This window comes from Macaca mulatta, chromosome 12, assembly GCF_049350105.2.
Source record: "Macaca mulatta isolate MMU2019108-1 chromosome 12, T2T-MMU8v2.0, whole genome shotgun sequence".
In the NCBI taxonomy this organism is placed as follows: domain Eukaryota; kingdom Metazoa; phylum Chordata; class Mammalia; order Primates; family Cercopithecidae; genus Macaca; species Macaca mulatta.
In genome coordinates, this window is record NC_133417.1 from 20212455 (window position 1) to 20229771 (window position 17317).

Genomic DNA, 17317 nt, shown 5'->3' on the forward strand with positions numbered 1-17317 from the left:
CCAACGGCATTTCCTTCAGTTAAGCAGCCCCTCTTTCTTTAAAGACACATCTTTTTGTCTACTACATGCCATCTCTTGTGTAGTTTAGCTCCACATCTTTTTGTCTACTACATGCCATCTCTTGTGTAGTTTAGCTCCACATCTTCATATACATCCAGGGACCTGTTTCATTAGGAGACTAGTGAACTTCTCTTTCTGATGGGAAACATACGAGAGAGTCTCATGTCTACAGTTAATAGCCACTGTTTTCTTTCTTCACAACCTAGTCTAGATTCTCTTCACCCTCAGCTAGAACTTCTTCTGGCTTCTATGGTTTCTTGATATTTTGACCCACAGACTCACATGTGAGGGATCTGAAACCCTGTCTCAGTAGACAGGCCCACCTGAGCTCCCATATAAGACCAAGAGTGCTATGCCCGCCATTTACCATCACAATTGAGTCAAACAGTACCAGAAGTTACCCAAGTAGATCACCTGGATTTTATCCATTTTTCACCTGACTTTTGTGGTGTATTAGCAGCCCCCAGCTCCTCCTGATAATCCAAGCCACTTTCTGTTTGTAAAATAGTGATTCCTCCTTTTGCCTCTAGTTTCAGAAGCAAGGGGTTCTGAATGTTTTGAAACAAGACGTGCACAATGTCTCAGTGTGTTATTGAGAATATAAATGTGTGTTATTGGGCTCATTCTTTTTCCTACTGTTTGTTTTTTGAACTCCATGTACTCTTCCTATTGAGGACACAGTGCTATATTGATATGTTTGAATTAACACCTATACTGCATCCTGGTAGAAGGCACCATTTTTTTCATGCATTCCCTTCAAGCTATGTAGGTATTTCAGCTATGCTTTCAGCTCACCATCTAATGCTTTATCAGATCAGCAAATTTAGATAGTTCAGGTACATAATATGACCAGGGGACCCCATGGTTATGGTCTTACTTTTATCCTTCCTCTGTTATAAAGAGGATCCCCTGGACTGTTGTGATATTACATCAAATTTCATGCTGGTAGATAAAAAATTATATAATCATTTGGAAAATGGTGCTGGCTGAAGCTATTTGGAAAAGAAAAACAAAAATGTACCCAGAACTGGTACCTATATCCATGAGGAAAAATTGCTGTCCTTTCCAGAATCAAGAGAATCTGGCATAGTTAGCTTGCTGCCAAGTGGGTGGTTGCTTTCAAGAAATAGTGCTGTATGAACCATGATCAGGCGTTATGTTTCTGTAAGGACCTAATATTATGCCATAGATTGTTGTTCAAAATGTGTTTGTCTTCTAAAGATGCGATGTATTTGCATTAGAAGAACAGAGGTATTATGATTCTCTCACTGTGCCTTGCCACAAACTTCAAACTACATCTTTTCTTAGCAGTGATACATCCTACACCACATGGTCTGCTGTACTGTATGTCCCATTCCACAAGTATGCATGCTATTTCAGACAGTCTCCAGAGCCAGTTTGTGCTCTAGTCCCCAGTCAAAGCTGAAAAATTTGTCAATAAACACATGAGCTAGAGCAGTATTACCAAGTGCGAACTCTACTGCCTCCAGGACCAAAGACTCTCCATAAATCCCTTAATTTTCATAGGATTTATTTCCCAGGCCCTGGAGCTCACGTGTTTTACAAAGGCCTTCGGCATGCTAGCAACTTCATGCTATCTAGCTTGATCAACGTAAAATCATCAATGTGATGTTGTATGGGATGTGCAGATGACCCAGATTTGTTTGGACCATATTACAGGTAGAATAGCCCTAGCAGAGAAAATAAAAAATACACATTATTTTCTGTTGTAAAATAATACACATTGCCTTTGATTTCCCTTTCCCGATTGACATAGAAAAGAATTTATTCCCCAAATAATGTCTTTACACCATGTATATTAGGCTGTGTTAATCTGCTGTTGCAAAGTTACTACATCTAACATGGCGATCACAATAATTAGAACCACTGCTTGATTGAAGGTGTCATCCTGTACCATCACTTTCCGGGATGTTTCTGGTTTCTGAAAAAGCAAGACATGAAATAAATGAAAATATAATTAGAGATTTACACATATAAATTCAGATTCTTATGTGACTCCAACTTCCTCTCACCGGTGCATTATTTATGGTCTTGGTAAATAAATGTACTTAGCTCTTCCCAATAACATAATCACCTGGTGGATCTTCCTAACCATACATAATACATGCATTTCAACATGTTCACCTATCTGAAACTTTTATTCCCTTTTTATCAGAGTATGTCAGAGCAATTCCAGCATTTTTGTTTCACTTATCATGAGCCATCTTTTTTCCATGTTTTGAAGACTTTTACTACATCACTATTTAAAGTATGTTTGTTGTAATTAGCAGGTAGGTTTTCCTTAGAAAGTCAATTTGAAAATCGTTTAATCGGTTGGTTAAGTGTAGTCATATTTATTTATATGACTGATATATTTGATGTCAACTCTAGTTTATTTATTTGTTATTGATGTATAACAGATATATATATTTGGGGGGTATTTGGTAAGATTTTGATACAGGCATACAATATATAATGATGAAACCTGGGCAACTGGGACAGTCTTCACTCCAAACATTCACCCCTTCTTTATAGTGAAATCATTACAATTTATTTTCTCTAATAATTTTGATCTACACAACAAATTATTGTTAACTGTAGTTGCTCTGCTTTACTATCAAACATTAGATCTTATTCCTTCTATCTAATTGCATTTTTGTACCCATCAACTCATTTCTTTTCTTCACCCCACCTCATACTTCTCAACCTCTGGTGACCACCAATCAACTGTCAACTTTCATGAGATTCACTTTTTCTCATCTCTCGCATGTGGATAGAACCCATGATATTTGTCTTTCTGTACTGAACATTTCACTTAACATAACAGCTTCCAGTTTCATCCTTGTAGTTGCAAATGACAGGATGCCATTCCATTTTATGGCTGAATAATAATACATTATGTATATGTCATCACACTTTATTCATCCATTTATCTTTTGATGGACACAGGCTGCTTCTACATCTTTGCTATTGTGAGCAGTGCTGTAATAAATATGGGAGTGCAGATATCTTTTCATATACTGATTTATTTTCTTTTTGATATATGCCCAGCAGTGGGATTGCTGAATTATATGGTCTTTTTATTTTCAGTTTTTGAGGACATTTTATACTGTTTTCCATAGTGTGTGTACTAATTTACATTCCCACTAACAGTGTATGAGTATTTCTCTTTTTTCACATCCTCACCAGCATCCATTATTTTTTGTATTTTTTATAAAAGCCATTTTAACTGAGTTGAGATAATATCTCAGTTGTGTTTTTTATTTTCATTTCCCTCGTGGTTAATGATGTTGAGAGTTTTTTTTATAAACTTAATGGTCATCTGCATCTCTCCTTTTGATAAATGTTTATTCAGATCTTTTGCTCATCAGATTACAATTGATCATTGAACAACATGAGGGTTAGAAGCACTGACCCCTGTGTAGTCAAAAATCTGTGTATAAATTTTGGCTTCCCAGAAACATAACTACTAATAGCCTACGGTTGACCAGAAGCTTTAGTGGTAATATAAACAGTTAACATATTTTGTCTGTTATATGTTTTATATACTATATTCTTTCAATAAGGTGAGCTAGAGAAAATAATATGTTATCAAGAAAATCATAAGAAAAGGAAAATACATTTATAGTAATACACTGTATTTATTGATACTGTAAGTTTATGTTGTCTGCTTAAAATATGAATGCTTTGAAATGACAAGCAACCACAGCTGCAAATCTAAATCTATGGTACATATCACACAATTCAACTTTTTCTTTTAAAATCATGACTTTTCTCTGCTTCTTGGGAGCACTTCCAGGATCACTAGTGGCACTTTATATAGGTCCCATGGTGTTATGCAAGGTTTGAGGTATTGCGCTAAACACAATGAAAAATAAACAAGAACCATGGGAGATTACTTTTTACTGTGATACACAATTTCCTGGAGAGACAAATTACTCATGCAGAGATTACTCGTGTCTCACTGAATCAAATAGACTAGTATCTATGCATATGTTTTGCATTCATGAAATACCTTTAAAAATATTTTTGGTATTTCTGTACGGTTGAGTATGAGTTTCTCTCAAATTGTCACAAATCTCCACAGTATTTTTCAATATATTTATTTTTAAAAATTCCAGTATAAGGGGATCCATGCAGTTCAAACCTGTGTTTTTCAAGGGTCAACTGTATTTGTTATTTTTGCTCTTGAGTTGCTTGAGTGACTTATATATTCTGGTTATTAATACCTCATCAGATGAAAAGTTTGTAAACATTTTTCTCCCATTTTGTAGACTTTCTCTTCACTTTCTTAATTGTTTCATTTGCTGTACAGAAACTTTTTAGTTTGATATAATCCTGTTTGTCTGTTTTGGCTTCGGTTACCCGTACTTTTGAGGTTTTGCTCAAAAATATTTTGCCAAGATCAATGTCCTGAAGCATTTTCTCATTTTTTTTTTCTAGTAGTTTCATAGTTTTACAGCTTACATTTAAGACTTTAATCCATTTGGATTCGGCATTTGTTTAAAGGGAGAAAATGGGTCTTGCATGATTCTTCTGCTTATGGTTAATCAGTTTTCTCAGCAACATTTATTGACGAGACTGCTGTTTCCCCAAATGTATGTTCTTAGTGTGTGATATGGTTTAGGTGTGTGTCCCTCCAAATATCATGTTGAAATGTGATCTTCAATATTGGAGGTGGAGCCTAGTGGGAGGTATTGGATCATGGAGGCGGATCCATAAGGAGTGGCTTAGTGGCATCCTCTTGTTAATGAGTGAGTCATCAATAATCACAAGATCTAGTTGTTTAAAGGAGTCTAGAACCTCTCCCTTCTCTTTCTCATGTTGCTTTTCTCAGCATGTGATAGTCTGGCTTCATTTCACTTTCTGCCATAATTGCAAGCTTCCTGAGGCATCAGCAAGAACAGATACCAGCACCATACTTCTCATACAGCCTGTGGAAGTGTGAACCAAAATAAACCTTTTTTCTTTATAAATTAACCAGCTTCAGGTATTTCTTTATAGCAATGCAAGAATGAACTAACATAGCAGTTTTGTTGAAAATAAGGTAGCTGTAGATATGTGGACCTGTACCTATGTTCCCGATTCTGTTCCATTGGTCTGTGTGTCTATTTTTATGCCAGTACCATGCTCTTTTGTTTACTATGGTGTTGTAATGTATTTTGAAGTCAGATAGTATGATGTTTTCAGCTTTGTTCCTTTTGCTCAGGAGCACTTTGTCTATTCAGGATTTTTTGTTGTTCCATAAAAATTTTAGAAATTATTTTTTCTATTTCTGTGAGGTACATCATTTGTATTTTGATAGGAATTCCATTGAATTTGGAGATCATTTTGGTAGTATAAACATTTTAACAATATTATCTGAATCTATGAACATGGACTATCTTTTCATTTTTTGGGGTCCTCTTCAATTTTTTAAACCAACTTTTTATAGTTTTCTCTCTGTAGATCTTTCACATCTTTGGCTAAATTTATTCTTAGATATATTATATTTCTTGTAACTATTTTAAATGAGATTGCTTTCTTAATTTCCTTTTCAGATTGTTTGCTATTGGAGTACAAAAATGCTACTGATTCTTGTATGTTGATTTTGTGTTCTACAGCAAGCTCCGCCTCCCAGGTTCACACCATTCTGCCTCAGCCTCCTGAGTAGCTGGGACTACAGGTGGCCGCCACCATGCCCGGCTATTTTTTTTGGTACTTTTAGTAGAGATGGTGTTTCATCCTGTTAGCCAGGATGGTCTCGATCTCTTGACCTCGTTATCCACCTGCGTTGGCCTCCCAAAGTGTTGGGATTACAGGTGTGAGCCACCGCACCTGGCATGGGTGTACTCTTCAGGTTTTTCTAATTGTAAAATTATCTTGTCTGCAAACAAGGATAATTTGATTTTTTCCTTTTCCAGTTTGGATATCCTTTATTTCTGTCTCTTGCCTAATTGCTTTGGCTAGGACTTCCAGTGTATTGAATAAAAATGATGAAAGTGGGCATCTTTGTCTTGTTCCAAATCTTAGAGAAACAGCTTTCATTTTTTTTCCTGTTCAGTGTGATGTAAGCTGTAAGTTTATCCTATATAGCCTTTATTATATTGAGTTATGTTTCTTTCATACTCAGTTCATTGAAACTTTTTATCATAAAAATGTTGAATTTTGTTGAATGATTTTTCAGCATCTATTGAAACGATTACATGGTTCTTGTCCTTGATTCTGTTAATGTGATGTATCATGTTTATGGATTTACACATGTTGAATTATCCTTGACTCTCTACTTGATCATGGTGATTGATCTTTTTAATATGTTTTTGTGATTGACTTGCTATTATTTTGTTGAAGATTTTTACATCTATGTCCATCAGGAATATTGGCCTGTAGTTTTCTTTTTCTTTTCTTTTTCTTTTTCTTTTTTTTGATGGAGCCTCACTCTGTTGCCCAGGCTGGAGTATAGTGGTGCAATCTCGTCTCACTGCAACCTCCACCTCCTGGGTTCAAGCGATTCTCCTGCTTCAGCCTCCTGAGTAGCTGGGACTACAGGTGCCTGCCACTACGCCCAGCTAATTTTTGTATTTTTCTAGTAGGGACGAGATTTCACCATGTTGGCCAGGCTGGTCTCAAACTGCTGACCTCAGGTGATCCTCCCACCTTGGCCTCCCAAAGTGTTGGGATTACAGGTGTGAGCTACCATGCCTGGCCTTTTTTTTTTTTTTTTTCTTAAGTTCTATTTTGATATCAGAATAAGGTTGGTCTTGTACAATACATGTTGAAATACTGTCCCCTCTTCATTTTTTTTGGAATAGTTTGAATAAAATTTGTATTAATTCTTATTGAAATGTTTGTAGGATTTGTTTGTGAAGCCATTAGGTCTTGGGCTTTTCTTTTTGGACAGACTTTTTATTACAGTTTTGGTCTTGTTACTTACTTATGTTTTTTATTTATTCCTGGTTCAGTCTTCGTAGGTTGTATGTGTCCAGGAATTTATTCAACCTAGAGGTTTTCCAATTTGTTGACATAGAGTTGTTTTTAATAGTCTCTAGTAGTCTTATATTTCTGTGGTATCTGTCGTTACATATTCTTTTTAATTTCTGATTTTATTCATTTTGGTCTTCCCTCTCTTTTTCTTAGTTTAGAAAGGATTGTCAATTATTTTTACCTTTTCAAAAACAGAACTTTTAATTTTGTTGATTTTTGTCATATCTTTTAGTCTCAGTTTTATTTATTCCAGCTCTGATCTTTATTGCTTATTTCCTTCCACTTATTTTGGATTTGGTTTCTTCTTGCTTTTCTTCTTCCTTGAGGTGCGTGGTTAGGTTATGTGCACCGTTAGGTTTTTTTTTTTATTTGAAATCTTTCTACTTGTCTTCTTTATGCACTTATTACTATAAAATTACATTTTAGTACTGCATTGGCTGTATTCCATGCATTTTGGAGTGTTGCTTTTGTTTGTATTTGTTTCAAAACGTTTTAAAATTTCCAACTCAATTTTTTGTTTCATCCATTGATCATTCAGAAGCATGTTGCTTAATTTCCTTGTATTTGTCTAGTGTCCTAAGTTCCTCTTGTTGTTGAGTTTTAATTTGCCATTGTGGTCAGAAAAAAATACTTTAATTATTTCAACTTCTTAAAAATGTGTTCAGACATTTTTGTGTCTTAACAAATACAGTATTCTGGTAAATGTTTTATGTGCTCATGAGAAGAGTGTGTATTCTGAGGCAGTTAGATGAAATGTTCTGTAAAAGTCAGCTAGATTCATTTGATTCTAGAGTATCATTTAACTCCTATGTTTATTTGTTTTTTATATCTCTGGATGATTTGTTTATTACTGTAAGGGGGTGTTGAAGTCCCCAACTATTATTATAATGCAGTCTATCTCAGTCTTTAGATCTATGAATGTTTCCTCTAATTTTGGGTGCTTTGTTTTTGGGTGCACATATATTTACAGTTGTTATATCCTCCAGAACTGACCCCTTTATCATTATATAGTGATGTTTTTGTCTTTCTTTATAGTACTTGAAGTCTATTTTATTTGGCATAAGCACTGCTATTCCTTCTCTTTTGGGGTCTCTATTTTTACGGAATACTTTTTTTCATCTCTTCACTTTCAGTTTCTGTCTTTATAAGAAAAGTGAGTTACTTGTAGGCAGTGTATAATAGTTGGGCCTTGTTTTCTTTTCTTAATTTATTCAGTAACTCTATATCTTTCAAGTAGTGAATTTTGGCCATTTACATTTAATGTTATTAGCAGGTAGGGCTTACTATTGCTGTTTTTTTATTTTTATTTTTTGAGTTGTTTTGTAACTCTTCTCTTGTTTCTTCTTCTTCTTCTTCTTCTTCTTCTTCTTCTTCTTCTTCTGCTTCTGCTTCTGCTTCTGCTTCTGCTTCTGCTTCTGCTTCTGCTTCTGCTTCTGCTTCTGCTTCTGCTTCTGCTTCTGCTTCTTCTCTTTTGTTTTTCCTTACTGTCTTCATTTGTGGTTATGTGATTTTTTTTTCTGGTATTATGTTTTAATTAGTTGCTTTTTGTGTTTAGCGTATCTGTTACAGGTTGTTGTTTTGTGGCTGCTACGAGGCTTACAGAAACGTTTTATAGAAATTATAAGTTACTTTAAATATATGATAATTTTGATCACACAAAAACGAAAGAAACAAAGGAAAAAGTAAAATTCTCTACACTTTAACCTCATCCTGTCAACATTTTGACTTTCTGTTGTCTCAATTTACAGCTTTTTATATTCCCTGTCTTAAGAGGTTGCTATAGTTATTATTCTTTTCTATAGATTTGCCTTTTAGTCTTCATACTAAAGATATCAGTGGATTACATGCCACAATTAGTATTAGAGTATTCCAAATTTATCTGTGAATCTACTTTTTTGAGTTAGTTTTATATCTTTGAATGTTTTCTTTTTTCACACTGGTGTTCTTTTCTTTCAGATTGAAGAACTCCCTTTAGAATTTCTTATGAAATAGCCCCAATGATGATGAATTTCCTCAGATTCCTTTGTCAGTTATTTTATTTTATGATTAATATATTAATTACAATGAATTTACTATATTTATTTTTCTATTCAATGGACCTTTTGTATGCAACTATTTAAGTTGAAAGCTTCTATTTTTGCTTAACAAATACTTTTTTTATAATGCTCTCAATTTTTATAATTTTACTTTATATTTTATTACCTAGCATGTCAGTTTTAAATAGTATCCTTTGTTTCCACCTATTTCCTTTATAACAATAAATTGACTTATTCTACTTTTTCTTTCTTCTTACTTCTTCTGTATTTTACAACCATTCTTTTTACTATTTCAAAATACAGCCTTTACATACTATTCTTTCTTCCCATGTCTTCATCTTTGTTTCAGACTTAGATCTAAAATTAAGTATATTAAATTCTCAACATCTATTTGTTTCCTGAAATTTCCCATTATCTTTTGAAAAACTAAAATTTATCCTCTTATACGTTCCTCAGAAATGTGATATTTTTCAAAATCGAAAGTATTTAATATAATTTTTATATTTTAAAAATGGCTTGGCTAGATATAAAATCTTTTGTCTTATGCTTTCTCTTTTGAGTTTTTTGAAAATTGCTTTTAATTATCGCTCTTTTGAAGTGAAGTAATAGCCTTCTTCTATTACTATTATAAGTAATTAGATCATTTTTTCTGGTTGTCCTGTTAACTTTTTAATTTGACTTGAATATCTAAGAGTTAATTTTTTCAGGTCAAAATTGACAGGTAAATGGTAGGACATTTTGATAGAATAATTTACATTTATTCTTATTTCTGGAAAGTCTCCCTGAATTATGTTTTAATTTTTTTCTTTGCTCCTGGTACACTTTTAAGAAAATATATGTATGTGTAATCTTTTCTGTTTGCTTTCAATTTTAACAACTTTTTTGTGATCCTCTATATTTGTTTACTCTCTTCTTTCTCATTGTCTTGTGTGTTTCTGTTTTATTTCAATTCACCTTATTAAATCATTATTCACATCTATTTTTATTAGTCTTTCTTCTTATGATTTTGTCTTTTTTTCCTAATTTCTCTTTAGAGTGTCAACAATCTCATGAAATTTACTTCTTTTTGTATGTAACTTTTTTTTTTTTTTGGTTTAAGATTTTCTGATGCTACTTTTCTTTTTCTTTATTTTGTAAAATATATTCCCAAAAATTTGAGAAATATTTGGGAATATATTAATATAATTAATATTTAGTTCAGTTTTGAGTTCTATGCTATAATTTTTTTCTGCTTCATAGTTATATTTTTAGGAAATAATATCCACCAAATATGTTATAGCTTAATTTTTTTACAGTTTACTTGCATTGAGTTTGTTTAGGTATTTTTTATTCCTAGGCATTTTATTAATAGGGTTTTAAATCAAATATGCCCTCCTCTATCATTTTAGGTGGGATACTATTTGTTAAATTTGTAGTATTTAATTTAATAGATAACATAAATTTGGTTATGGTAGAGAGTAGACGGGATTGTTCGTCTTATTTGTTTTACTTTCTTCGCTATACAACTTCAGTTTTGTAGTCTTTTTCTCTTTCTTTCTACTTTCTCTTCACTTCTATGTCTTTAAGGGGTACCACCCCTATCTAGTTACACAATTCTTCCCCAGAAGCAATGCTTTGTAAAAGACTGCAGTGTCCTTTCATTCTAGTTTCCAAGTTTCTTTTCAGCAGCTAGAGCTTTGAAGTATCAAAATCTGACTTTCACTTAGTATGCTGATATTTAGTATTGGTTATTCTGTTTCTGCGGGTGCCTAGACCTTTGTTTTGTATCTATCATTCTAATGACTTCTAGCTGAAATGTATCTTACATATATTTGCTTCCCAAGCATTTAGCAAATTGTCTAGTACAAAGTCAATGGAAAAAAAAAAAAAAGTGCTTGCAGAGTAAGTCAATGAATGAAAACATTTTATTCTGAAATGAGTAGGATCAGGAAATTGTCTCAGATGTCTAAAAAGAAGGTTATTGTATTTTATTATAAAAAGCAATATAAAAAGACAATGGTTTGTATTTCACACATCATTTGTAGTCAACAGATACTCAAACTTTATATGGCAGCTTCTAAAAAATCACATTTGAATTTTAAATCTTAAGTGATTAAATTAAAACTATATTCTGTTTTCTACTTTCTTCAATAACATTTTTAGATCTTGAACCTGATAAAATATGAAATTCACAAATTAAAACTATATCCTGTTTCCAAACACTTTCTTCAATAACACTTTTTATCTCAAATCTGATAAAATATCAAATTCACATTTTTAATAATCAGTAAACAAACATTTGAATTTAAAATAACTTCAGAAATGGTTATCAATTGTATGCTCACGAGTGCTGTATTTTTTAGATAAGATTCAGAATCTCATAATTGCCCCTTCAATTAAACAAACCACACTGTTTCCAAAATTCATGGTTATATTTTATTTAGCATTGATATAGCAGAGGGCAAAAATAATGTCAGTGGTGTCACATTCCATATGAGGGAAGCATTTGACTGGACTATTTTTCACAAAGGAAATAGACTGATTAGGAAAATGGATATATGTAAAACATGTAAACATCTTGAATGTCAAAGATATAAAAGATATATTTGACATGTTTTTTTTTGGTTCACAATTATAGATGCACAGTGATCTTGTTAGAGATTATTTTATAGATTATATTATCTTCGGAATAACACAGATAAATTATCCCACAGGGATGAAAGCTAGGTATAGAATACATTAAATGAAAGTAGAGGGTTCAGCCACTTCACTTACTCCTCCTGAGTAAATTTGAAGGTTTATTAAAAAATAATGAATAAAATGCCTGACTCCATTAGAAACTTGGATTGAGCAGACACATTAATTAACAGTATCATGCTTTTAGTCACAATTTATCTCTAAATTAGGATTAGAATTATTCTCTAAAAAAGAAGGATCTCAAATCAGTAACTTACTTTACATTTTGAGGAGCTAGAGAAAGAAGAGCAAAGTAAACCTAAGTCTAGCAGAATGAAGGGCAGGGAAGTGATAAATAAAATACAGAATAGAAAAACAATAGAGAAAATCAATAAAATCATAACATCATTCTTTTAAAAGATCCACAAAATTGATAAACCTTTAGCTAGACTGACTAATAAAAAAACAGAGAGAGCGCGAAAGAGTTGTTGCAAATAACTAAAATCAGAGAAGAGAGTGAATGCATTCCTAATGACCTTGTAGAAATAAAAACGATTATAAGATAATACTAAAACAATTGGACACCAAAGAGTTAGATAACTTATATGAAACAAACAGATTCCTAAAAACACACCAATTGCCTAAACAGACTCAAGAAGAAATAGAAAGGAAGATGTAAGAAATAGAAAGTTTCAATGGGTCTATAACAAGCAAAGAAATTAAATCAATAATTTAAAAAATCGCTAGAAAGAGATTTCAAAACAAGGGTCACTAATGAAGTCGACCACATAATGAAATAAGAATTTACATCAATCCTTCTCAAATTCTTTTAAAAAATAAAAGGAGGAAACTCTTTCTTTCTTTCTTTCTTTTAGAGGAGGATACACTTTCTAACTCATTCAATGAGGTCAGAATTATACTAATACCACAACCACAAAAAGAAATGGCAAGAAAATTACAAATCAATATCTTTTATGAACATAGACACAAAACTCACCAACAAAATGCTAGCAAACCAAATCAAACATTTAATAAAAGTATTATACATGATTATCTTATGGGATTTAGCTCATGAAGGAATGCAAGCTAGCCCAACATAAGAAAGCTAGTTAAAATAATACATCACGTTAATAACAGTAAATGCAATAACACTAATAACAATAAAGAAGGAAAGAGTACTCAGTTATCTCAATTGATGCGGAAAAGGCATTTGACAAAATTCAATACCCTTTCATAATAACAATTAAAAATAGAAGGGCACTCCCTCAATATGATAAAGAGCACATCTGAATAACCCAAAGCTAACATCATATTCAATAGTGAAAGACTGAATATTTTTTGTTTAAGATCAGGAACAGAAACTAAGAGGCCTGTTTTTACTGCTGCTATTCAGCATTGTACTGAATTTTTTGTCAGAAAAGTTAGATGAGAAAAATAAATAAACAGCATCTATGTTGAAAAGAAAGAAGTAAACCTATCAACATTAACAGATGACATGAAAATTTATAAAGAAATTCCCCTTACAATAGCATCTAAAACAATAAACCAAGAAGGTGAAAATCTTATTTCTTGAAAACTAAGAAACATTGCTGACAGAAGTTGAAGACCTAAACAGATGGAATGGCATACCATGTTTATGGATAGGAAGTTTAAATATTGTTAAAATGTCAATACTCTTCAAAGAAAGATACAGATTCAATGCAATGTCTACCAAAATTTCAATGGTATTTTTTCCAGAATTAGAAAAGCTGATCTTCAAATTCATATGAAATTGCAAATGCCCCTGAATTGCCAAAACAGTCTTGAAAAACTAGAATAAAGCTGAAAGACTCAAAGTTCCTGATTCAAAACTTACTATAAAGCTACAGTAATTCAAGCAATGTGGCACTTTCATAAGAATAGATATGTGACCAATTGAATAGAATTGAGATGACAAAACTAAACCAATAAATCTATGGTCAGTTGATTCTTGACATAGGTGCCAAGTCCATTAAATGGAGAAAAAAATAGTCACTTCAACAGTTAGTTCTGGGACAACTGGATTTCCACAAGCAACAGAATGGAGCTGGGCCTCTACCCTTAAATCATACACAAAAAATAACTCAAAATGGATCAGTGACCTAAATGTTAAGCTACAATTATAAAACCATTATAAGAAAACATAGGAATAAATCTTCATGACCTTGGGTTGACAATGAATTCCTAGATATGATGCCAAACACATGAGCAATGGAAGAAAAAAAATATGTAAATTGAACCTCATGAAAAATAAAAACTTTTATGCATCAAAGCGTATTATCAAGAGAGTATAAAAGACAACACACATAACAGAAGAAAATATTTATTATGTTTCTATTTTCCTTTAAATTTTTGTATGTATTTATAAAATCTTTTTTAAAGTTCTTGTTTAGGCTGGGTATGGTGACTGACACCTGTAATACCAGCACTTTGGGAGGCCAAGGTTGGCAGATCACCTGAGGTCAGGAGTTTGAGACTGGACTGTCCAACATGATGGAAACCCATCTCCACTAAAAATACAAAAAGTAGCCCAGCATGGTGGTGCACTTGTAGTCTCAGTTACTCAGGAGGCTGAGGTGAGAGGATGGCTTGAACCTGGGAGGTGGAGGCTGCAGTTAGCCGAGATCACACCACTACACTCCAGGCTGGGTGAAAGAGCAAGATTCCATCTCAAAATAATAATAATAATAATAATAATTAATAATAATAATAAAGTCATTGTCTAGTAATTAGTAATTCCATTATCTTTATTCTTTATAGTTCTGTTTCCATTGACATTTTTTTCCCTGATTGACTTTCTTTTTCCTCTGATTATGGGCCAAATTTTCATGGTTTCTTGTATACCTAAATTTTTTTGATTGGGTGCTGAATATTGTGAATATTACAATGTTGAATGTCTAAATTTTGTCATATTTCTTTAAATATTGTTAAATGTTATGTTGGCAAACAGTTAAGTTCTTTGTATATCAGTTAGATCCCTTCATATATTTTAAAACTGTTAGGTAAGGTCTGGAGCAGACTTTAGAGCTTGTTTAATCTTACTAATAAGGTGTGACACATACTAGGGTTACTAGGGTTCCTACTGAATGTCCTGGGTCTTCACTGAGACCTCTGTACTCTGGCAAGTAAGAACTCACATTTCTTCTAGCAATGTGTGATCTCTGGGAATTGTTTAGTTTGTAACCCTCTTACAGTTAATCCATTCTCAGACTTGTGGAGTTTTATTTAGGTATGTGCAGCTTGATGTTTAGGCAAAGATTTAAGATAAAATTTTTACTCTACATGCACATTCTGTTTTCCAGTATTCTGCCTCACAGTTATTAGCTGTATTCACCACCCTGAATTCCAACATCTGTTTTTTCAACTCAGTGTGACTTCCAATATCTGCGTAGGTTCCACATTGCTGCACTAGAAGGTGCCTCCTTGTCAGAAAGCTGAAGCCACAGGGTTCATCTCATTTGTGTCCTTGGTCTCAGGGATTGCAGCTCTATAGCGCTGATGTATGATGTTTTTAAAAACAGTTGTTTCATGCATTTTGCCCTGTTTTATATGATAGAGGGCAAATCCAGTACTAGTGACTTCAATAAGGCTGGAAATAACTTTATTTTTGAAATATTACTACAACAATTTTTGTCTTATTTTATGATTTGTGGTTTATTCTGCCCTTCATACTAGAAACAACCTGCAAGATTCTGTAGGATAGAGATTACATCTTGTTAATTACTTATTTCCAATGCCTAACATAGTGCTTGACATATTATTTTCCCAATGACTGTTTGGTGAATCATTAAATCAGATGTTTCATCTGACACATATATGAAATATTTTATTCTCCTTAATACTTTTGTGTTGTGCTTGCCTCCTTGAACCCAAGCCTGGTAGCAAATTGATTTAATCTAGTGTATGAGAAGCTTTCGCTTTTAATAAGAAGCATAGTGTTTTAATACTGATGATTCCACAGATTTTCAGCAACTTGGAAAAGTCATGATTTATCTAGTTTTTTCTATGTTTATTAAAAGAAAAAAATGCATGCACTGCTTACCACAGAAGGTTGCTAAAAGGACTAAAGTAGATGCTGAATATGACTTATCTTTGAGAAATTAAATATGGAACATTGTATCTTTAAAATTTGAACACTATGCATTCATTTTGTTATCCTCCACAGCCCTTCCATAAAATTCCAGAATTTTGATGAGTGGCCTAATAATATAAAGTACTTAATAGATGTTGAATTAATTTGAATGTATTCATAGGCCTGAATGAAAATCAAATAGTGTTTACTGTCCTAGATGTTATTATGATAATTATCCTGAAACTAATACTTAACATAAATTTCCCATAGCGATAAAAACACTGGAAACACAGGTACCTACTCATATTTGGTTCCTGAAACACCCTCAACAACACCGTATAACAAAAGAAGTAGGCATGTATTATTATTTTTATTTTGTTTTTGTGTAAAGTAGTCATTAATAAGAACATTGTGCATCTGTCTATATTATTGTTATCAATTACTAAATGAAGGATGAGTCAAGCAAAGAAAAATATTGTGAAAGTACATGACACTTTGCAATGAAACTTTCCCAGTCAAGTCAGAAGAACTTAGAGTATCCAAAGGGAAGAGCAATTAGGGCTAATGTGGGCGGTGTATGCTTGAGAGACAAAGCTGAAATGGCAAAGGCTGTCAAGGTGAACTGCTCAGAAATGCCTGATAGAATATAATTGTTTCTTATTTTACCCAAAAGGGTATTTCCAAATTGCTGACTTGACACTTTTCTCGTTTTTGTTGGAACATTTCAATGACTATTACTTTTCAGACTATGCACAGTTCCCTGGGAACTTTGTACCCTATTGATTTGATCAACCTTCTAGCTGGTACTGTAGGGCATTTATCAAATGCCTGCTGTTGTAGAAATTACTTCAGAATCATAGGAAGTCAACACCAGGGGTGTTCTAAGAGAAGAAGTAGTCCTGCCTGCTCATTTTCAGTTAAGAATATGGATGCCTAGAAAAGGATACTAGCAGAAGAAAGCTCTGGTTTTCCACTATACTGTATTGGAAATATGATATAGAATGAGAGAGGCATCAGATATTTAAATGAAAAACATTACTTTCTCCACTTTCTCTTTCCTTATTTCCTTTTTCTTTGCCCTCTTTCCTTTTTTCTTTCTTTTTTCCCCTCTTTCAAATATTTATTTAATGTCCATTTTACTTGTTAGTTTTCAAGGAGTTTATGAGGATGTGTGTGTGTGTGTGTGCGCGCGCACGTGTGTTTGTACGTGTGTGTGAAACTCATTACTAGATTTCTGTGATATCATTACAAGGAGCAGTGTTTTTAGGACAAAAACTGCAGAAACTTTCATCCCATTTAGGATTTGCTATTTTTTTTTTTTTTTGGCATAGAGCAAGCCAGTGACTCAAAACTCATAATGGATGCCTAAAGGATCGGTTTACTCGAAACTGAAGTGCTCGCTTCTATTTTCAAATTCACTTCTCTTTGATATCAAATGAAACTCATTTGGTGTAGAAAATTAAAGTAGCTGCATTTTTCCTCAGCACAGATAAATCTTTTATTTGCCTCTAAC